Source organism: Oncorhynchus nerka, linkage group LG6, assembly GCF_034236695.1.
Source record: "Oncorhynchus nerka isolate Pitt River linkage group LG6, Oner_Uvic_2.0, whole genome shotgun sequence".
NCBI lineage: Eukaryota > Metazoa > Chordata > Actinopteri > Salmoniformes > Salmonidae > Oncorhynchus > Oncorhynchus nerka.
This window is the reverse complement of record NC_088401.1, coordinates 73,206,366-73,230,644: the sequence shown is the minus strand read 5'-3', so window position 1 is coordinate 73,230,644 and position 24,279 is coordinate 73,206,366. Positions and strand designations below refer to the sequence as shown.

The 24,279-nt window shown below is 42.8% G+C and overlaps 1 long non-coding RNA gene across 1 annotated transcript in view; it reads right to left on the bottom strand.

Moving 5' to 3' along the window:
- LOC115131206 (uncharacterized) overlaps positions 1-24,228 on the bottom strand; it is a 31,047-nt gene extending 6,819 nt beyond the window's left edge. The window contains exons 1-4 of the long non-coding RNA XR_003863914.2: positions 20,802-24,228; positions 16,103-16,189; positions 6,930-7,017; positions 6,596-6,680 (exon numbers count right to left, since the gene is read on the bottom strand). This is a non-coding gene — a long non-coding RNA (uncharacterized LOC115131206). The remainder of the gene's footprint in view (positions 1-6,595; positions 6,681-6,929; positions 7,018-16,102; positions 16,190-20,801) is intronic.
- Between the last annotated feature and the right edge of the window lie 51 nt (positions 24,229-24,279).

Here is a 24,279-nt window from a genome sequence, read left to right as displayed (position 1 = left end):
GCAACAACAAAAAAACACACCATAACACCTCCTCCTCTATTCTTTACGGTGGGAAATACACACGCGGAGATCATCCGTTCAACCACACTGCGTCTCACAAAGACACAGCAGTTGGAAACAAAAATCTCCAATTTGAACTCCAGAACAAAGGACAAATTTCCACCGGTCTAATGTCCATTGCTTGTGTTTCTTGGGCCAATCAAGTCTGTTCTTCTTATTGTTGTCCTTTAGTAGTGGTTTCTTTGCAGCAATTCAACAATGAAGGCCTGATTCACACAGTCTCCTCTGAACAGTTGATGTGTCTAATACTTTAACTCTGAAGCATTTATTTGGGCTGCAATTTCTGAGGCTGGTAACTCTAATAAATGTATCCTCTGCAGCAGAGGTAACTCTGGGTCTTCCATTCCTGTGGTAGTCCTCATGAGAGCCAGTTTCATCATAGCACTTGATGGTTTTTGCGACTGCACTTGAAAAACTTTAAATGTTCTTGAAATGTTCCGTATTGACTGACCTTCATGTCTTAAAGTAATGATGGACTGTCGTTTCTCTTTGCTATTTTAGCTGTTCTTGCCATAATATGGATTTGGTCTTTTACCAAATAGGGCTATCTTCTGTAAAACCCCCCTACCTTGTCACCACACAACTGATTGGATCAAATGCATTAAGAAGGAAAGAAATACCACAAATTAACTTTGAAGAAGGCACAACTGTTAATTGAAATGCATTCCAGGTGACTACCTCATGAAGCTGGTTGAGAAATGCCAAGTGTGCAAAGCTGTCATCAAGCGTAAAGGTTGGCTATTTGAATAATCTCAAATACACTTTTTTGGTTACTACATGATTCCAAGTGTATTATTTCATAGTTTTGATGTCTTCACCATTATTCTACAATGTAGAAAATAGTCATAAAGAACAACCCTTGAATGAGTAGGTGTTCTAAAACCTTTGACTGGTAGTGTAGCTAGCTAGCAAACTAGCCAACTTTATCCAGTTAGCTTGGGTGCTTGGTTGGGACAAGCATGCATTGTCAGGCAAGCTGCAGAAGGACGAGAAGGCTACGGTTCCCCATCTTTCATCAGTGCAATTTTGACAGCCAACTAGCTGAAAAAGTTTGATAGGGTTTATCTAATGTTCCTTCGTTAGATTTGAGCTCATCTTACTCTGGCTAGCATTAGTTGTTGATCTTGTTGTTGTTGATGTGCATAACTGAGAGAGAGAGACTACCTTTTCTTGGTTGTTTGATCAATAGGACTTTAAAGTTCCCAAATGTAAGAGGATTCCTGTGGTGTTTACATATAGTGCAGTGGGGCAAAAAAGTATTTAGTCAGCCACCAATTGTGCAAGTTCTCCCACTTAAAAAGATGAGAGAGGCCTGTAATTTTCATCATAGGTACACTTCAACTATGACAGACAAAATGAGAAAAAAAATCCAGAAAATCACATTGTGTAACGGCGTTCGTCTGTTGAAAGAAGAGAGTCGGACCGAAATGCAGCGTGTAGGTTACTCATGTGCTTTAATAAAGGAAATAGCGATACATGAAATAACTGTGAGATACAAAACAACAAACGGAACGTGAAACTATACAGCCTATCTGGTGAATACACAAAGACAGGTACAATCACCCACGAAATAAAAAGTGAACTCAGGCTACCTAAATACGGTTCCCAATCCGAGACAACGAGAATCACCTGACTCCAATTGAGAACCGCCTCAGGCAGCCAAGCCTAACTAGACACACCCCTAATCATACACAATCCCAATGCTAAACAAACCCCAATACGCACCCAACACATAAACCCATGTCACACCCTGGCCTGACCAAAATATATAAAGAACACAAAACATATACAATGACCAAGGCGTGACACATTGTAGGATTTTTTATGAATTTATTTGCAAATTATGGTGGAAAATAAGTATTTGGTCAATAACAAAAGTTTATCTCAATACTTTGTTATATACCCTTTGTTGGCAATGACAGAGGTCAAATGTTTTCTGTAAGTCTTCACAAGTTTTTCACACACTGTTGCTGGTATTTTGGCCCATTCCTCCATGCAGATCTCCTCTAGAGCAGTGATGTTTTGGGGCTGTTGCTGGGCAACACAGACTTTCAACTCCCTCCAAATATTTTCTATGGGGTTGAGTTCTGGAGACTGGCTAGGCCACTCCAGGACCTTGAAATGCTTCTTACGAAGCCACTCCTTTGTTGCCCGGGCGGTGTGTTTGGGATCATTGTCATGCTGAAAGACCCAGCCACGTATCATCTTAAATGCCCTTGCTGATGGAAGGAGGTTTTCACTCAAAATCTCACGATACATGTCCCCATTCATTCTTTCCTTTACACGGATCAGTCGTCGTGGTCCCTTTGCAGAAAAACAGCCCCAAAGCATGATGTTTCCACCCCCATGCTTCACAGTAGGTATGGTGTTCTTTGGATGCAACTCAGCATTCTTTGTCCTCCAAACACGACGAGTTGAGTTTTTACCAAAAAGTTATATTTTGGTTTCATCTGACCATATGACATTCTCCCAATCTTCTTCTGGATCATCCAAATGCTCTCTAGCAAACTTCAGACGGGCCTGGACATGTACTGGCTTAAGCAGGGGGATACGTCTGGCACTGCAGGATTTGAGTCCCTGGCGGCGTAGTGTTATTGATGGTAGGCTTTGTTACTTTGGTCCCAGCTCTCTGCAGGTCATTCACTAGGTCCCCCCGTGTGGTTCTGGGATTTTTGCTCATCGTTCTTGTGATCATTTTGACCCCACGGGGTGAGATCTTGCGTGGAGCCCCAGATCGAGGGAGATTATGGTCTTGTATGTCTTCCATTTCCTAATAATTGCTCCCACAGTTGATTTCTTCAAACCAAGCTGCTTACCTATTGCAGATTCAGTCTTCCCAGCCTGGTGCAGGTCTACAACTTTGTTTCTGGTGTCCTTTGACAGCTCTTTGGTCTTGGCCATAGTGGAGTTTGGAGTGTGACTGTTTGAGGTTGTGGACAGGTGTCTTTTATACTGATAACAAGTTCAAACAGGTGCCATTAATACAGGTAACGAGTGGAGGACAGAGGAGGTCTGTGAGAGCCAGAAATCTTGCTTGTTTGTAGGTGACCAAATACTTATTTTCCACCATAATTTGCAAATAAATTAATAAAAAATCCTACAATGTGATTTTCTGGATTTTTTTTCTTCTCATTCTGTCTGTCATAGTTGAAGTGTACCTATGATGAAAATTACAGGCCTCTCTCTTCTTTTTAAGTGCGGCACCTTGCACAATTGGTGGCTATTGTGCAGTGACCTGTTGGCCTTCAATAAGGCAGAAGTTTCTATACGTTTTTGTAAAAACAACGGTCCCACCCATGAAGTCAAAATGTGATTGGTTGGTTCCTCTGTCACTCCAAATTTTGCACTAATACAGTTGAATAGCAGATGCCTTTATCTAGCTTCTGATGGCCTAGCTAACTAGATTTATCTCCACAGAGATCAGCAGTGTTAACCCTTTACTTTCCAACAAAAACTGAAGAGATTAAATCAGAACATCTGTTACGCCCTGATCTGTTCCACCCACCTCCAGGTGTCACCTGTTTTCCTCAGTAGTCCCTGGGTATCTATACCTGTGTTCCCTGTTTGTCCGTTGCCAGTTCGTCTTGTCTGTCAAGTCAACCAGCGTGTTATTCCGTGCTGCTGCTTTTTCCCTTTCTCTGTTTTTGCTAGTCCTCTCGGTTTTGACCCTTGCCTGCCTTGACTCTGAACCTGCCTGCCTGACCTGACCTCGAGCCTGCCTGCCACTCTGTACCTCCTGGACTCTGACCTTTTTTATGATCTTTTGCCTGTCCACGACCATTCTCTTGCCTGCCCCTTGGATTATAATAAATATCAGACTCGAACCATCTGCCTCCCATGTCTGCATCTGGGTCTCACCCTGTGTCCTTATAACATAATTGAAAATAATATTATTATTATTACAACATATTATTATAATCATTACTGTATAAATCCTTAGCGTATTTTACAAATCTGAAGGTGTAGAAGGCCCATTGTTCCTCTCTGTGTTAGTAATGATTTGTAGAGTGGCTCTATTTTTCCTCAACATGCATTTTGTCACTATTCTGAATGTCTAAAGAATCCATATGTTGTTATGAAATATGAACACAGAAATACTGGACGTTTTCAACTCTTACTATGTGTTGATTTGACAAAATTCCAATCATAGACTTGAATTGGACTCGCATTTGTGTGGTCTTGACTCGATCTCAGACCCCTTGTCCCCCCTCCCAGTCTCGATCTTGACTCGGTCCCCCCCGTCTTGATCTTGACTCGGTCCACCCCGGTCTTGACTCAGACTCAATGTTCTCCAGTCTCGGTCTTAACTCAGTCCCCCCCGTCTTGGTCTTGACTAGGTCCCCCCCAGTCTTGGTCTTGACTCGGTCCCCCCCAGTCTTGGTCTTTACTAGGTCCCCCCCAGTCTTGGTCTTGACTAGGTCCCCCCCAGTCTTGGTCTTGACTCGGTCCCCCCCAGTCTTGGTCTTTACTAGGTCCCCCCCAGTCTTGGTCTTGACTCAGACTCGATGTTCTCCAGTCTTGGTCTTGAATCGGTCTCAAACATAACACTGGTGTGTGAGTGTGCATTGGTGTGAAGGGTTGTGCTTTTGTTGAAAATGTGTGTGTGTGTGTGTGTGTGTAAATTGTGGGTGTGTGAGGGTTCGTTGGTTTTGTATGTAGGTGTGTGTATGTGCAGTTGCTCTTGCTTTCATGAATATATTTTTTCTGTGATAAAACTAAGATGGTTACATTTACATTTATTTAATGATCTGTAACTCTAACATTACAGAAGAGAGCGATCTTCAGAATTTTCCCACGATTCAAGTCCAAAGTCAAAACTATTTAAATTCATATTCAGATAAAGTAACAATTGTGAAGCAACTCTGGTTCCTTAAATAAGTCTACCACACAAAAACCTCCTTGAACGTATTTTACTGAGACCATTTAATCGGTCCGTTACAGAGGGTGGAAATTGTAGTCACCCACATATAAATACCGTTGGTTAGGACATGGTCACGTGTGCGTGTGCAGGAAGTCGCGCTGCTTGCTTAGCGAGTACCACTTCAACCCATTCCTTGTGCGAACTCAGGACCTCTGCCTCGCAAACACACGTGACTCCTTCAACAGTCTTAGCCGATCGCGACACCTCAAACGCTAGCTAAGGAGGTGACGCAAGCGGGACACTTCAGGCTGAGGAGTACGTGTCACACATGCCCATGGGATGTGCTTCGCTGCGTGCGTGTACTGTATCAGTCAGTGGTTTATAATAACCGTGATGTGGTGTGTCTGATGCTGGAGTAAGTGTAGCCATGAAAAAGCTGTTGAATCTTATGAAAAGGCAGAGAAAGAGAAAAGGCATGATTTAAATGTTCTTTAACTAGGCAAGTTGGTTAAGAACAAATTCTTATTTACAATGATGGCCTAGGAACAGTGGGTTAACTGCCTTGTTCAGGAGCAGTATCACAAACTTTTACCTTGTCAGCTCAGGGATTCGATCTAGCAACCTTTCAGTTACTGGCCCAAGGCCCTAACCACTAGGCTACCTGCCACCCCAAAATGGTGGATCTCTATATATAGCACATCTCTCGATAGCTATTGAGAGAGAGATGTGCTATATATAGAGACAAGGTAAAAGTTTGTCATACTGCTATATATATATATATATATATAGAGAGAGAGAGAGAGAGCAGAGAGAGATCCATATATATATATTGTGTGTACTGTAGTGTTTCTCTAAATTTGACATGAAATTGGTACCAAGCCACACATCACTATGAGGGTGTAGGACTGCTCAGAAGAGCCTTGGAACTGTCCCTCACCAGAAACACTCCATCCTGAAACACACACACAGCTACATTGATACACACTGTGTGTGTGTTAGTGAGGCCCACCAGGGGAGGGGGATTCCTGACCTTGTTAACCCATCTGAGAGATGCTTCAGCCTGGCCTCTGGTCACTAGTCCTCCATACCACCCAGGGTCCATGAGTGGGGAACAGCAACCGACCAAAATTGTTAGAATGCAAAAAAGAAAGAAAAAAACCCCATTGTATCTAGAATCTAGATCCACCAACACACTAGACCGCACACACCGGTCATTACACCTGTTTTTGAATGCTGTTCAATTCATAGGCACTGTATCTATGGGGTTTTTATGCCTGGTTGTGCTTGGTCGGTTTTGTTGTGTTTTGTTTGTGGACCCTAAAAGAATGTAGCCATGGCCCAAATGTTTGCATACTGCAACAGAGCCATCTAGTGGCCAGTGACGCTAATTACATGCAGTTTATCATTCTCATTAAATTGTATTTTACCAGGCAAGTCAGTTTAAGAACAAATTCTTATTTTCAATGACGGCCTAGGAACAGTGGGTTAACTGCCTGTTCAGGGGCAGAACGACAGATTTGTACCTTTTCAGCTCGGGGGTTTGAACTTGCAACCTTCCGGTTACAAGTCAAATGCTCTAACCACTAGGCTACCCTAAAACTTTGTGTGTTTTTTCATAAAAGGCTCTGCTGATGTATACTGTAAAAAGAGTGTTTGATTGATTTATCCGCTCACCTTCCAAGTGCCTGGTTTTGTGTTGGGGACATTTGAAGGAGGGTGAGAAGGAGGAGTAGGAGGTTTACTGGAGCTGGATCTGGATCTGTTGGTAGAGAACATATTCTAGTACAATATGTTAGGAGTATTGGCTTGATCTTCATCTCAATTATTCTCCTCTAATTCTCACTCTGAATTTACTGAGTGAACTTGAACCGGTAAAAACACAATTCCTTTCATTGTTGTCATCAAGACTGTCTTTCAATAGTAAAACTGAGAAGGGGAAGGAGCACCTTTAGACTGTTGAGGTACAGCCAAGGGGTTAATGGGAATGGAGAGGTCAAGGTTAGGTTACCCGTTAAAATAGTCTGGTGGCTTTGGGGGCTTTAGTTGAGGTGGCTTCACTATGGCGGGCTGGGGAGAGCTGAATGGACTGTCCTCTCCTGGACACCGTGGGTAGTCACCAAACAGACACAAGAAAGATAGAAGTTAGGCAACACATTGCATTCTCAACCTACTAGTCAATAGTAGCCATAATGGTGGCTATCTGTTCCTACCGAAGCTGACTTTTCTTTGTCTTTGCCAGGCAACTACAGTATGTAGCATAATGGGTCTCCACACACTGACAATGCCTTTCTAATTGCCCCTTGGGTATTAATATTGAATTGAAAAGACTTGACCTGAATAAACAGACTAGGAGACTAAATCAACAGGGCAACAGACAGTTGACAGATAGTAACTTGTAGGAGATGTTAAGGTGATGGTGAGGTTGTTGCTTGGAGGAAGCAGACTGACCAGGCTTCTTGCTTCGGTCAATCAGGGGGACAGAAGGGGCTGGGGGATAAGCATTTAAAGATGTTGCAGAGGTATGATCTGATAGGTTGTTTTAACTAAGGTACCATTGAATTAGATTAGGCCCATGTCCGTCCATTCTAGTCATTTTAATTATATGGTTGTACCTACCTTAGTTGAATGCTACCTCATAGAATGCACTGATTGTCCCAGTATGTAGGAGTGTCTGCTAAATGACTCAAATGTAATCTGTCCTGATTTTCTGTTCTAATTTTACATCGGTGAGCTTGATCTACCGCTAAGAGCGTCTGCTAAATGACTTAAATGTAAATGTAAATGTTTCCCAAACTCGGGCCTGGGGCCCCCCCTGGGTGCACATTTTGGTTTTTGCCCTAACACTACACAGCTGATTCACATAACCAACTCATCATCAAGCTTTGATGATTTAATCAGCTGTGTAGTGCTAGGGTAAAACCAAAATGTGCACCCAGGGGGTCCCAGGACAGAGTTTGAGAAACCCTGCTCTAAACCACTATCCTCCTATTCCTTATTGTCATGGTGCTGATCACATCGGAATAGTCCTGCTTTTACAATAGAAACACAAGCAGCTAAAAGACAGACAGTTTGATCTCAGAGTACATGGTAAGAACGCCTCCAACTCAATCATCAAGTTTGCGGACGACACAACAGTGGTAGGCTTGATTACCAACAACGACGAGACGGCCTACAGGGAGGAGGTGAGGGCCCTCGGAGTGTGGTGTCAGGAAAATAACCTCACACTCAACGTCAACAAAACTAAGGAGATGATTGTGGACTTCAGGAAACAGCAGAGGGAACACCCCCCTATCCACATCGATGGAACAGTAGTGGAGAGGGTAGCAAGTTTTAAGTTCCTCGGCATACACATCACAGACAAACTGAATTGGTCCACTCACACTGACAGCGTCGTGAAGAAGGCGCAGCAGCGCCTCTTCAACCTCAGGAGGCTGAAGAAATTCGGCTTGTCACCAAAAGCACTCACGAACTTCTACAGATGCACAATCGAGAGCATCCTGGCGGGCTGTATCACCGCCTGGTACGGCAACTGCTCCGCCCTCAACCGTAAGGCTCTCCAGAGGGTAGTGAGGTCTGCACAACGCATCACCGGGGCAAACTACCTGCCCTCCAGGACACCTACACCACCCGATGTTACAGGAAGGCCATAAAGATCATCAAGGACATCAACCACCCGAACCACTGCCTGTTCACCCCGCTATCATCCAGAAGGCGAGGTCAGTACAGGTGCATCAAAGCTGGGACTGAGAGACTGAAAAACAGCTTCTATCTCAAGGCTATCAGACTGTTAAACAGCCACCATTGAGTGGCTGCTGCCAACACACTGTCATTGACACTGACCCAACTCCAGCCACTTTAATAATGGGAATTGATGGGAAATGATGTAAATATATCACTAGCCACTTTAAACAATGCTACCTTATATAATGTTACTTACCCTACATTATTCATCTCATATGCATACGTATATACTGTACTCTACATCATCGACTGCATCCTTATGTAATACATGTATCACTAGCCACTTTAACTATGCCACTTTGTTTACTTTGTCTACATACTCATCTCATATGTATATACTGTACTCGATACCATCTACTGTATGCTGCTCTGTACCATCACTCACTCATATATCCTTATGTACATATTCTTTATCCCCTTACACTGTGCATAAGACAGTAGTTTTAGAATTGTTAGTTAGATTACTTGTTGGTTATCACTGCATTGTCGGAACTAGAAGCACAAGCATTTCGCTACACTCGCATTAACATCTGCTAACCATGTGTATGTGACAAATAAAATTTGATTTGATTTGATTTGACAAGAATGACAAAAAAGCCTGCAGCTTTGAATGGTCTCTGAGGGGAGGGGTCTAGCCTGGTTGTGGGAGGTTTGGCCAGCAAGAGAGAGTGACAGAGAGAGGGAGAGAGTTGGAAGCTAAATTAACAACGATTGATTTCAGAAAGAAAGGAGGGTAAGAGATGGGCGGATTGTAACATGAAAGAAACGGTAGGGGTCTGATGCCACTAGATGGCACTGTTGCAGTATGTAAACATTTGGGCCATGGTTGCATTCTTCTTTTAGGGTCCACACACAAAACACTACAAAACCGACCAAGCACAACCAGGCACAACTGGTCTAGAGTGTTGGTGGATCTAGATTCTAGATAGAATGCAAAATAGAAAAAAAACATTGTAACAATTTTGGTCGGTTGCTGTTCCCCACCCATGGACATTGGGTGGTATGGAAGACTAGTGACCAGAGGCCAGGCTGAAGCATCTCTCAGATGGGTTAACAAGGTCAGGAATCCCCCTCCCCTGGTGGGCCTCACTAACACACACACACACACACACATTGTGTGTATCAATGTAGCTGTGTGTGTTTCAGGGTGGAGTGTTTCTGGTGTGGGTCAGTTCCAAGGCTCTTCTGAGCAATCCTACACCCTCATAGTGCTGAACCAAGGCAAGGTCTACAACACTCAGATACGTCACCAAGGCAACACATAACACCTGGGCACTGGCCTCATGGGTAGCGAGGTAAACAAACAGCCTCCTCTCTGCTCTGTCAATGGAACCCCTCACAAAAAAATAATTCTACTTCTTTTTTTCAATTATTATTGAACAGATAGTGAGAGAGAATGACAGTGGGAAAAGATAGAGGTCATGTCAAAAGTGACTAGGCCGGATGAAATGCTTTGCCAACACTGTATCTCGGTGTCATCACCACTAGACCAGCCAGGGGAATTCAAGGGTTTTCAGCTTAGCATGCAAAGGCAATTAAACATTGGTCATCTAGTTAGCAGGCGCTTTTGTCTAAAGCAGGTTACAGTTTACAAACAGATCAGGGACTCAGGCTGTAGGGTTTATTGGCTGTGCACAGATAAACACCCATTTGTTGACTTGATGCCTTAATGGCTCAGTATAGTCAAAAACAATATGTTCCTGTGTTTTATATACATTTCCACAATATGATATTGGAATAATATGTTGAAATTGTGAAAATGATGCCCTTTTAGTGTACGGGCTGTTTGAAAAGGCCACCTGAAATTTCAGCCTGTTTTTGTGGGATGGCGTTTTGGCCTGCCTGGTGACATCACCAGGCGGTAAATGAGTTAATAGACCAGTTCCAAATCTCTCTGCCAATAACAGCTATTTTTCAGTTCTCCCCTCCCCACTCAGACCACTCCCAGACAGTCCTAGCTAAATTCTTGCTTGAGGAATTGCTTTTCCAGCTGCAAAGTAACAATAATCTATATTGTAAAAATTCCTAAAAGCAAAAATGTGCATTTTGGTCTTAATTTAAGGTTAGGGTTAGGCATTAGGGTTAGCAGTGTGGTTAGGGTTGAGGCTAGGGTTAGGTTTAACATCCAATTTTATGACTTTGTGGTTGTGCCAGCTAGTGAACACTCTGCAGAGTTCTTAACAATAAATGCCAACCTGCTAACACAAACAAACCAATGACTATTTCAAATCTATGCTGCTGCTGTGTTGCTGATGCAGAGTTTCCCAGGAGTGAAGGAGATGATAGACCACTACACACACCACTCTGACCAGAACCAGCAGTGCAGGAGACACAGTGTGTGTATGTGTGTGTGTGTGTGTGTGCGTGTGTGTGTGTTCTCAATGACTTACCCTGTTAAATAACGGAAAAACAAATAAAAAAGGTGTACAAGGGAAGAGATATCTGAAATAATGAAGCTGGTAGGGAGAAGAGAAGGAACCAGATTTTTATTAGGTGGCCAAATAATCTAATCAAATGTTATTGGTGGTCACATACACATGGTTAGAAGATGTTATTGGTCACATACACATGGTTAGCAGATGTTATTGGTCACATACACATGGTTAGCAGATGTTATTGTGAGTGTAGCGAAATGCTTGTGCTTCTAGTTCTGACAGTGCAGCAATATCTAACAATTCTACAACTACCTAATACACACAAATCTAAGTAAAGAAATGGAATAAGAATACACATATGGATGAGCAATGACTGAGTGGCATAGGCAAGATGCAATAGATGGTATAAAATACAGTATATACATATGAGATGAGTAATGCAAGATATGTAAACATTATTAAAGTGGGCGGAGCAGTTGCCGTACCAAGGGTGATACTGTAAAAGTTTGTGAGAGTTTTAGGTGACAAGGCACATTTCTTCAGCCTCCTGAGGTTGAAGAGGTGCTGTTGCGTTTTCTTGACCACACTGTCTATGTGAGTGGACCATTTCAGTTTTGTCTGAAAACTTGATGATTGAGTTGGAGGCGTGCATGACCACGCAGTCACGGGTGAACAGGGAGTACAGGAGGGGGCTGAGCACGCACCCTTGTGGGGCCCCAGTGTTGCGGATCAGCGAAGTGGAGATGTTGTTTCCCACATTCACCACCTGGGGGCGGCCCGTCAGGAAGTCCAGGACCCAATTTCACAGGGTGGCGTTGAGACCCAGGGCCTCAAGCTTAATGATGAGCTTGGAGGGTACTATGGTGTTGAATGCTGAGCTGTAGTCAATGAACAGCATTCTTACATAGGTATTCCTCTTGTCCAGATGGGATAGGGCAGTGTGCAGTGTGATGGTGATTGCATCGTCTGTGGACCTATTGGGGCGGTATGCAAATTGAAGTGGGTCTAGGGTGTCAGGTAAGGTGGAGGTGATATGATCCTTGACTAGTCTCTCAAAGCACTTCATGGCGACAGAAGCGAGGGATGCTGTCTGGGCCGGCAGCCTTGCGAGGGTTAACACGTTTAAATGTCTTACTCACGTCGGCCACAGAGAAGGAGAGCCCACAGTTCTTGGTAGAGGGCCGCGTCGGTGGCCCTGTATTATCCTCAAAGCAGGCAAAGAAGGTGTTTAGTTTGTCTGGCAGCAAGACGGTGTCTGTGACGTGGCTGGTTTTATTTTTGTAGTCCGTGATTGTCTGTAGACCCTGCCTCATACGTCTCGTGTCTGGGCCGTTGAATTGCAATTTCACTTTGTCTCTATACTGACATTTCACTTGTTTGATTGCCTTGCAGAGGGAATAACTACACTGTTTGTATTCGGCCATATTCCCAGTCACATTTCCATGGTTAAATGCGGTTGTTCGTGCTTTCAGTTTTGCGCGAATGCCGCCATCTATCCACGGTTTCTGGTTAGGGTAGGTTTTAATGGTCACAGTGGTTACAACATCTCCTATGCACTTCCTTATAAACTCACTCACCGAATCAGCGTATAAATCGATATTATTCTCTGAGGCTACCCAGAACATGTCCCAGTCTGCGTGATCAAAACAATCTTGAAGCGTGGATTCTGATTGTTCAGACCATCGTTGAATAGTCCTTATCTCGGGCAAAATGGAGTCATGGTCAGATTTGCCATAAGGAGGGTGGGGGAGGGCCTTGTATGCATCGTGGAAGTTAGTGTAGCAGTGATCCAGTGTTTTGCGAGCGCGAGTATTACAATCAATATGCTGATAGAATATAGGTAGCCTTGTTCTCAAATTTGCTTTGTTAAAATCCCCAGCTACAATAAATGCAGCATCGGGATATATGGTTTCCAATTTGCATAAAGTCCAGTGAAGTTCCTTGAGGGCCGTCATGGTATCGGCTTGAGGGGGATATACACGGTGGTGACAATAACTGACGAGAATTCTCTTTGGAGATCATGCAGTCGCATTTGATTGTGAGGAATTCTAGGTCAGGTGAACAAAAGGACTTGAGTTCCTGTATGTTGTTACAATTACACCATGAGTTGTTAATCATGAAACACACACCCCTGCCCTTCTTCTTCCTGGAGAGATGTTTATTTCTGTTGGCGCGACACGAATCCCGGTGGCTGTACCGACTCCGACAGTATATCCCGAGAAAGCCATGTTTCCGTGAAACAGAGTATGTTAAAATCCCTGATGTCTCTCTGGAAAGCAGCCCTTGCCCTAATTTCGTCTACCTTGTTGTCTAGAGACTGGACATTGGCAAGTAATATACTCGGAAGCGGTGGGTGGTGTGCGCGCCTCTGATGTCTGACCAGAAGGCCGCTCCATCTTCCTCTTCTGAGGTGACATTGTTTTGGGTGAGCCTCTGGAATCAGTTCAAATGCCCTGAGTGGTTCGGACAAAGGATCCACTTCGGGAAAGTCATATTCCTGGTCGTACTGCTGGTAAATTGATGTCGCTCTGATATCCAAAGTTCTTCCCGGCTGTATGTAATAACACTTAAGATTTTCTGGGCTAACAATGTAAGAAATAATACATTAAAAAAACAAAATACTGCAAAGTTTCCTGAGGACTAGAAGCGAGGCGGCCCCTCTGTTGGCGCCATCTTAAGCTAATTCACCATGGTGGGTTTATTTTCATGTTATACGGTTAACGTTATGAAGCTGCATGTTATGTTAAATGTAGTGTTGTACATATTATACTGGTCGTTTAAAATATTATACCTGTAATTTTTAAATTATGATCATTAAACTGAGAGAAAAATGTGTTTGATTACAAGTGTGAATGTCAATTGCTCTTTGCTAAGAAGCAATATTTGTTTATTTTGACAATTTTAATGGAAAACAATCACAGCAAGGTACTTAAATTGTTACCCAGAAATAATTTGATATTGCAATAAAACCGGTTGCTTTGATTCATTAACATATTGCAGTTTGACATTATTGTCATGAATCTTTCCCCGGAGGCAGAACTGAGCGATATCCGCTAGAGCTAGATAGTCGAGCTGCAAAGTCAAAATCGGCTATATCATAAAAATTCCTAAGAATTTGTTTTTACTTTTTGGTCTTAATGTAAGGTTAGGCATTTGGGTTAGTAGTGTGGTTAATGTTAGGTTTAAAATCAGATTTCATGGCTGTGCCAATGTAGCAATGTGATGTTGTTCCCCTAGATTATACACACAATGACCAATTCAAATAGGCCAGGTCAAGAGGGGATGTTAATAATTTGATAATAATAATAATAATTCAGTGTATTTTTTTATTTAATTACAGCTGCATAGCTAATGTTTTTCTTTGGTGTACAAACACTTTTTCATATCAATATTGTACATACATGTGATTGTAAAAGTTTTGTATATTTTGGTTTGGCCCATCGCGGGTTATCTGTATTTCCATACCCTCTTATTGTTCTCTTTTGCCTGACCTTCGGCTTGAAAGGTATGTTGTCCTTGGCTCCGAAATGGTTCAATATAAAACCGTCATAATGTTACACAATGTACTGTTATGCTACCATAAGTTTGTTACAATGTGGATAATATAAAGATTTATGTTAACAAGTTTCACAAAGCTCTCTAACTAGGGTATCTATTGTAACTTGTGAGTACTTGGGACAGTGTTTGAGTGAGTGTCCATGTGCTTGCGCAGGTGCCTGAGAGCTAGGACCGCGCCAAGGGTTAACATAATGTGTGTTGTCTCTTCGTGTGCAGGGCAAATAAAAATAATTCAACTAGCAGACCTCCAGTTGTGGCAGCGTCCTAATTAAAAGTACACAATGCAGAACGAACCACGCTACACCAGCTAGTGACCACTCTGCAGAGCTGCGTCCAGGGAAAGATTCATGACAATGAATGCCAACACGTCATAAACAAACTAGTGGCTCTTTCCATTCTATGATGCTGCTCCTTCCCAGGAGTTAAGGAGATGATAGACCACCACACACACACCCTCTGCTGCTCATAGACATGGAGAGAGGACCTGGAGCACAGAGCCAGTGCTGCCTGCCTCATTGAGAACACACACACACTGTGTCTACTGCACTACTCTGACCATAACCAGCAGCACAGGAGACACAGTGTGTGTGTTCTCAATGACTCACCTGGTTAAATAAAAGAGAAGAAAAGAAACAGGTGTACAAAGTAGCTGGTAGGGAGAAGAGAAAAGAGGGAACCAGATTTGTATTAGGTACAGTAGCCAATTCACAATGGAGGGTTTATTTTCATGTTATAATGTTAAATGTTATGAAGTTGCGTGTCGTAAGCTAAATGTAGTGAAGTTGCGTGTCGTAAGCTAAATGTAGTGAAGTTGCGTGTCGTAAGCTAAATGTAGTGAAGTTGCGTGTCGTAAGCTAAATGTTATGAAGTTGCGTGTCGTAAGCTAAATGTTATGAAGTTGCGTGTCGTAAGTTAAATGTAGTGAAGTTGCGTGTCGTAAGCTAAATGTAGTGAAGTTGCGTGTCGTAAGCTAAATGTAGTGAAGTTGCGTGTCGTAAGCTAAATGTAGTGAAGTTGCGTGTCGTAAGCTAAATGTAGTGAAGTTGCGGTCGTAAGCTAAATGTAGTGAAGTTGCGTGTCGTAAGCTAAATGTAGTGAAGTTGCGTGTCGTAAGCTAAATGTAGTGAAGTTGCGTGTCGTAAGCTAAATGTAGTGAAGTTGCGTGTCGTAAGCTAAATGTAGTGAAGTTGCGTGTCGTAAGCTAAATGTAGTGAAGTTGTATATACGGATCTTCACCTGTCATTTTTAGGTTGTAATCATTATTAACCTGAGAGAAAAATTGGTTTATTACAAGTGTGAATATGTGGACAATTGATGGTCCCTGTCCAGTTATTTTGGCTCCATGCTTTCAACACACACACACACACACACACACACACACACACACACACACACACACACACACACACACACACACACACACACACACACACACACACACACACACACCTTCCTCATCTTCTCCCTCACTCCTCAGCATGAGGTCATGTTTGACCAGGTCACCCACCCCCTGTTCCGCTCTATTCAGAGAGGCCATCTTGACTGGGTGGCTGAAGTCACACGATCAGGTCACACTGTCTCAGCTGTGCCCACACTGAACAGAAGAAAATATATATTTTTTTTAAACACACTGTAAAATAAACATGTCTATTTGACAAAGCTGGCCTAGCTCTGTGCACTTTAAAAAAATAGGTTTAAATCAAAAGGACTGAGTCTACCAAAATGTAGGGCTTTTATTTAAGAACAGTTGATTTGTTGATTAGATGAACTGCATGTGGCATTGTAGGGCTAGAACAGCATGGATTGTCTGACAATTCCCCAGGTAGGGGAGGGTGTGGATTGTCTGACAGATCCCTAGGTAGGAGAGGGTGTGGATTGTCTGACAGTTCCCCAGGTAGGAGAGGGTTGAGAACATGTAGTAGATAAAGGAGAGGGTTGGGGAAGACTAAAGGAGAGGGTTGAGAAACACTGTAGTAGATAAAGGAGAGGGTTGAGAAACACTGTAGTAGATAAAGGAGAGGGTTGGGGAAGACTGTAGTAGATAAAGGAGAGGGTTGGGGAAGACTAGTAGATAAAGGAGAGGGTTGGGGAAGACTAGTAGATAAAGGAGAGGGTTGGGGAAGACTGTAGTAGATAAAGGAGAGGGTTGAGAAACACTAGTAGATAAAGGAGAGGGTTGAGAAACACTGTAGTAGATAAAGGAGAGGGTTGAGAAACACTAGTAGATAAAGGAGAGGGTTGAGAAACACTGTAGTAGATAAAGGAGAGGGTTGGGGAAGACTGTAGTAGATAAAGGAGAGGGTTGAGAAACACTGTAGTAGATAAAGGAGCGGGTTGAGAAACACTAGTAGATAAAGGAGAGGGTTGAGAAACACTGTAGTAGATAAAGGAGAGGGTTGAGAAACACTAGTAGATAAAGGAGAGGGTTGGGGAAGACTAGTAGATAAAGGAGAGGGTTGAGAAACACTAGTAGATAAAGGAGAGGGTTGAGAAACACTGTAGTAGATAAAGGAGAGGGTTGGGGAAGACTAGTAGATAAAGGAGAGGGTTGAGAAACACTAGTAGATAAAGGAGAGGGTTGAGAAACACTGTAGTAGATAAAGGAGAGGGTTGAGAAACACTGTAGTAGATAAAGGAGAGGGTTGAGAAACACTGTAGTAGATAAAGGAGAGGGTTGAGAAACACTGTAGTAGATAAAGGAGAGGGTTGAGAAACACTGTAGTAGATAAAGGAGAGGGTTGAGAAACACTATTAGATAAAGGAGAGGGTTGAGAAACACTAGTAGATAAAGGACAGAGTTGAGAAACACTAGTAGATAAAGGAGAGGGTTGAGAAACACTGTAGTAGATAAAGGAGATGGTTGAGAAACACTAGTAGATAAAGGAGAGGGTTGGGGAAGACTAGTAGATAAAGGAGAGGGTTGGGGAAGACTAGTAGATAAAGGAGAGGGTTGAGAAACACTAGTAGATAAAGGAGAGGGTTGAGAAACACTAGTAGATAAAGGAGAGGGTTGAGAAACACTGTAGTAGATAAAGGAGAGGGTTGAGAAACACTAGTAGATAAAGGAGAGGGTTGAGAAACACTAGTAGATAAAGGAGATGGTTGAGAAACACTGTAGTAGATAAAGGAGAGGGTTGGGGAAGACTAGTAGATAAAGGAGAGGGTTGAGAAACACTGTAGTAGATAAAGGAGAGGGTTGAGAAACACTGTAGTAGATAAAGGAGAGGGTTGGGGAAGACTAGTAGATAAAGGAGAGGGTTGAGAAACACTGTAGTAGATAAAGGAGAGGGTTGGGAAGACTAGTAGATAAAGGAGAGGGTTGAGAAACACTAGTAGATAAAGGAGATGGTTGAGAAACACTGTAGTAGATAAAGGAGAGGGTTGGGGAAGACTAGTAGATAAAGGAGAGGGTTGAGAAACACTGTAGTAGATAAAGGAGAGGGTTGGGGAAGACTAGTAGATAAAGGAGAGGGTTGAGAAACACTGTAGTAGATAAAGGAGAGGGTTGGGGAAGACTAGTAGATAAAGGAGAGGGTTGAGAAACACTAGTAGATAAAGGAGATGGTTGAGAAACACTGTAGTAGATAAAGGAGAGGGTTGGGGAAGACTAGTAGATAAAGGAGAGGGTTGAGAAACACTGTAGTAGATAAAGGAGAGGGTTGAGAAACACTGTAGTAGATAAAGGAGAGGGTTGGGGAAGACTAGTAGATAAAGGAGAGGGTTGAGAAACACTGTAGTAGATAAAGGAGAGGGTTGGGGAAGACTAGTAGATAAAGGAGAGGGTTGAGAAACACTGTAGTAGATAAAGGAGAGGGTTGAGAAACACTGTAGTAGATAAAGGAGAGGGTTGAGAAACACTGTAGTAGATAAAGGAGAGGGTTGAGAAACACTAGTAGATAAAGGAGAGGGTTGAGAAACACTAGTAGATAAAGGAGAGGGTTGAGAAACACTGTAGTAGATAAAGGAGAGGGTTGAGAAACACTAGTAGATAAAGGAGAGGGTTGAGAAACACTGTAGTAGATAAAGGAGAGGGTTGAGAAACACTAGTAGATAAAGGAGAGGGTTGAGAAACACTAGTAGATAAAGGAGATGGTTGAGAAACACTGTAGTAGATAAAGGAGAGGGTTGGGGAAGACTAGTAGATAAAGGAGAGGGTTGAGAAACACTGTAGTAGATAAAGGAGAGGGTTGAGAAACACTGTAGTAGATAAAGGAGAGGGTTGGGGAAGACTAGTAGATAAAGGAGAGGGTTGAGAAACACTGTAGTAGATAAAGGAGAGGGTTGGGGAAGACTAGTAGATAAAGGAGAGGGTTGAGAAACACTGTAGTAGATAAAGGAGAGGGTTGAGAAACACTGTAGTAGATAAAGGAGAGGGTTTAGAAACACTGTAGTAGAGAAAGGAGAGGGTTGAGAAACACTAGTAGATAAAGGAGAGGGTTGAGAAACACTAGTAGATAAAGGAGAGGGTTGAGAAACACTGTAGTAGATAAAGGAGAGGGTTGAGAAACACTAGTAGATAAAGGAGAGGGTTGAGAAACACTAGTAGATAAAGGAGAGGGTTGAGAAACACTAGTAGATAAAGGAGAGGGTTGAGAAACACTGTAGTAGATAAAGGAGAGGGTTGAGAAACACTAGTAGATAAAGGAGAGGGTTGAGAAACACTGTAGTAGATAAAGGAGAGGGTTGAGAAACACTAGTAGATAAAGGAGAGGGTTGGGGAAGACTAGTAGATAAAGGAGAGGGTTGAGAAACACTGTAGTAGATAAAGGAGAGGGTTGAGAAACACTAGTAGATAAAGGAGAGGGTTGGGGAAGACTAGTAGATAAAGGAGAGGGTTGGGGAAGACTAGTAGATAAAGGAGAGGGTTGGGGAAGACTAGTAGATAAAGGAGAGGGTTGGGAAAGACTGTAGTAGATAAAGGAGAGGGTTGAGAAACACTAGTAGATAAAGGAGAAGGTTGAGAAACACTGTAGTAGATAAAGGAGAGGGTTGAGAAACACTAGTAGATAAAGGAGAGGGTTGAGAAACACTGTAGTAGATAAAGGAGAGGGTTGAGAAACACTAGTAGATAAAGGAGAGGGTTGAGAAACACTGTAGTAGATAAAGGAGAGGGTTGAGAAACACTAGTAGAGGGTTAAAGTAGATAAAGGAGAGGGTTGAGAAACACTGTAGTAGATAAAGGAGAGGGTTGAGAAACACTAGTAGATAAAGGAGAGGGTTGAGAAACACTAGTAGATAAAGGAGAGGGTTGAGAAACACTAGTAGATAAAGGAGAGGGTTGAGAAACACTAGTAGATAAAGGAGAGGGTTGAGAAACACTAGTAGATAAAGGAGAGGGTTGAGAAACACTAGTAGATAAAGGGAAGACTAGTAGATAAAGGAGAGGGTTGAGAAACACTGTAGTAGATAAAGGAGAGGGTTAGTAGGGAAGGGTTGAGAAACACTAGTAGATAAAGGAGAGGGTTGGGGAAGACTAGTAGATAAAGGAGAGGGTTGGGGAAAGACTAGTAGATAAAGGAGAGGGTTGAAACACTAGTAGATAAAGGAGAGGGTTGGGGAAGACACTAGTAGATAAAGGAGATGGTTGAGAAACACTGTAGTAGATAAAGGAAAAGGTTGAGAAACACTAGTAGATAAAGGAGAGGGTTGAGAAACACTAGTAGAGAGGGTTGAGAAACACTAGTAGATAGAAGAAACACTAGTAGATAAAGGAGAGGGTTGAGAAACACTGTAGTAGATAAAGGAGAGGGTTGAGAAACACTGAGAAACACTGTAGATAAAGGAGAGGGTTGAGAAACACTGTAGTAGATAAAGGAAAGGTAGATAAAGGAGGGTTGAGAAACACTGTAGTAGATAAAGGAGAGGGTTGAGAAACACTAGTAGATAAAGGAGATGGTTGAGAAACACTGTAGTAGATAAAGGAGAGGGTTGAGAAACACTGTAGTAGATAAAGGAGAGGGTTGAGAAACACTCGTAGATAAAGGAGAGGGTTGAGAAACACTAGTAGATAAAGGAGAGGGTTGAGAAACACTAGTAGATAAAGGAGAGGGTTGAGAAACACTGTAGTAGATAAAGGAGAGGGTTGAAACACTGTAGTAGATAAAGGAGAGGGTTGAGAAACACTCGTAGATAAAGGAGAGGGTTGAGAAACACTGTAGTAGATAAAGGAGAGGGCTCAGGGGGGTAAATAAGAGATACAGACATACCTACATGCCAGTCTGTCCAGACACTCAGACATGGAGTCCAGCCCCTTCAGAATGTGGTCCAGATCAGTAGTCACCCTGTTCTGTTCTCCTGTCTCTTTTCTCCATCTGAAACACCACAGACAGTCAACTAGATTACACTCAGTCAGTGTAAAGTCAACCTGCATGGCCACTGGTTCACATAGAAAGAAATAGCCTACATTCAAACATTCATCATCATACACTGAACAAAAATACACAACATGTAAGTGTTGGTCTCATCTTTCATGAGCTGAAATAAAAGATCCCAGAAATTTCCACACGCACAAAAAGCTTATTTCTCTCAAATTTTGTGCACAAATTTGGTTAGATCCCTGTTAGTGAGCATTTCTCCTTTGCCGAGATAATCCATCCACCTGACAGATGTGGCATATCAAGAAGCTGATTGAACAACAAGATCATTACACAGGTGCACCTTGTGCTGAGGACAATCAATTCCACTCTAAATGTGCACAATGCCACTGATGTCTCAAGTTGAGGGAGCGTGCAATTGGCATGTTGACTGCAGGAATGGCCACCAGAGCTGTTGCCAGATAATTAAATGTTTGTCTACCATAAGCCAACTTTGTTTTAGAGATTTTGGCAGTCAGTCCATCCGGCGTCACAACCGCAGACCACGTGTAACCACTCCAGCCCAGGACCTCCACATTCGGCTTCTTCACCTGCGTGATTGTCTGAGACCAGCCACCGGACAGCTGATTAAACTGTGGGTTTGCACAACCTTAGAATTTCTGCACAAACTGTCCGAAACCACCACCCATCTGCGCACTTGACATCCTCACCAGGGTCTTGACCTGACTGCAGTTCAGCGTCGTAACCGACTTCAGTTGGAAATGCTCAACTGTGATGGCCACTGGCATGCTGCAGAAGTGTGATCTTCAAGGATGAATCTGTTTCAAGTGTACTGGGCAGATGACCGACAAGTGTATGGCGTTGTGTGGGCGAGCGGTTTGCTCATGTCAATGTAGTGAACAGAGTGCCCCATAGTGGCAGTGGGGTTATGGTATGTGCAGGCATAAGCTACGGACAACAAACACAATTCCATTTTATCAATGGCAACTTGAATGCAGATACCGGGACGAGATCCATTGTAGTGCCATTCATCCACCTCCATCACCTCATGTTTCAGCATGATAATGCACGGCCCCATGTAGCAAGGATCTGTACACAATGCCTGGAAGCTGAAAATGTCCCAGTTCTTCCATGTCCTGTATACTCATCAGACATGTCACCCAAAGAGCATGTTTGGGGTGCTTTGGATCAATGTGTACAACAGCGTTTTCCAGTTCCCACCAATATCCAACAACTTCGCACAGCCTTTGAGTACAGTTACATGCACACAATAATGTGATTGTGGATAATCAGATTACTATAATAGTTTGATTAAAACGTTTACATGCTTTGCAAGAAGAACAATTCCCCTAATAATCCTGTTTGCATGGACACATCTGAAATCAGGCTACCTACCTGATGGCACTCTGATAAATGCAGAAAATCGGCAATAAAAAAAAAACGTTCTACCACAGCAAACATGTTATTTTTGGTAAGCATATTCTGAGTTCAGACATATAACGTTTGTATGTGAAAACTACTTCGACTGCACTACATTCAGTTGTTCTGAAATCACTTCACTCGCAATAAAGAGGGAGGCTCTCAGCTGGTGCTAGCACATGCGCAGATCAAATACACCACTGGAACGCTGATAAAGGTGTGTACATGTCCTAATAATTCAAAAGATTGCTCAGAAAACCATTGGCATATGCTTACCTCAATTTTGACCTTACACCGATTAAGATAAGCAGAGTAAGGTGTTTACATGACTATTGCATAATCTGCCTACGTTATATGGGCATTGAATTTGTGAAGGCCAGGTAGGGGAGGAGATGGGGATAAATTACTTCTCTAAAGAGAGGCATATTGGATAAACCGCTTGTGCACTCTTGCCCTTAATGAGGAATGTTATTTTTCTTGTTGTTTGTAGTGTTGTCAATAAGCCAAACACTTTGGGAATGACGTCATAATGTAATCGTATTGATTGTCTATGTATCTTTATTAGATTGTCATGTTTCCCCCACAGCCCTCTCTGTGTGAGGTCTTGTTGCTGAGACATTGATTGCCATTGCCTGGCACGCTGAAAAAGGGCTCATACTGTATGTCAATGTCAGTTTAATTAGAGGACTGCTGTCCCATTTCTGGTCTTTGGATTATGGACCAACCCGTTTCAATTTATTTAAGGTGGAGTCCAGCCGTTGTTAATCTTTTCATAACCTGCCTACTGCCATAATCTGTTTTAATATCAAATTATTAGTGTACATGTAAACATACTCATTGAAGAGGAGTGGGACAATGTGCCACATGCAACAATCAACAGCCTGATCAACTCTATGTGAAGGAGATGTGTTGTGCTGCATGTGGCAAATGGTGGTCACACCAGATACAAACTGGTTTTCTCATCCACGCTCTACTTTATTTTTAAATTTTTTATTCCCAGTCATGTGAAATCCATAGATTAGGGCCTAATGAATTTATTTAAATAGACTGATCTCCTTATATGAACTGTGACTTGTGGCGGCAGGGTAGCCTAGTGGTTAGAGCGTTGGACTAGGAACCGGAAGGTTGCAAGTTCAAATCCCCGAGCTGTCGTTCTGCCCCTGAACAGGCAGTTAACCCACTGTTCCTAGGTCATCATTGAAACTGACTTGCCTAGTTAAATAAAGGTAAATAAATTGTTGTGTTTATAAAATGTTGTTCAGCGTACATGAAGAATGAGATAAAGGCTTTAGAAACGGTAAGACTTATGTACAACTCTACAGTACCATGACTGCTGGGGGTGTGACTATCAATATGTAGAATGTCAACATGTGTATGCACATTTTACCAACTCCTTTTGGCATCCCAATAAACAAGCTGACAGTCAATATTCGCTATTCAAGTTTATCTTATTACTTGACCAAACCACAAATTCAGAACACAACACTAAAGCTAATTGAACACCCTGTCCAAAGGTACATAACACACAACAATAACCTACATACAACAGCACCATACAACAGCCTGCTGCTCAGCTTAGACAGCATGCAGTGTGGGGCAGTGGTTGCTACTAGAGATGAGACTAGTCTACATATAACTGCAACAACATTGTAGACAAGCATACAGGACAGGACGCAGGCTACTATCTTTGGATTCAGGTCCATTTCAGAACATCAGATATTCCTGGTGAATCACAGCCAGTCACATCTGTCAGTGGGATGGGGGTGGTATGTACAGGTCTAGGACACTTCATCCACATAACTTGGTTCAGCCCCTGTCCCAGTTCCTATCCCATCCCCTGGTCCTTTCCCTGCCCCTGTCCTAGTTCCTATCCCATCCCCTGGTTCAGCCCCTGCCCCTGTCCCAGTTCCTATCCCATCCCCTGCCCCTGGTCCTTTCCCTGCCCCTGTCC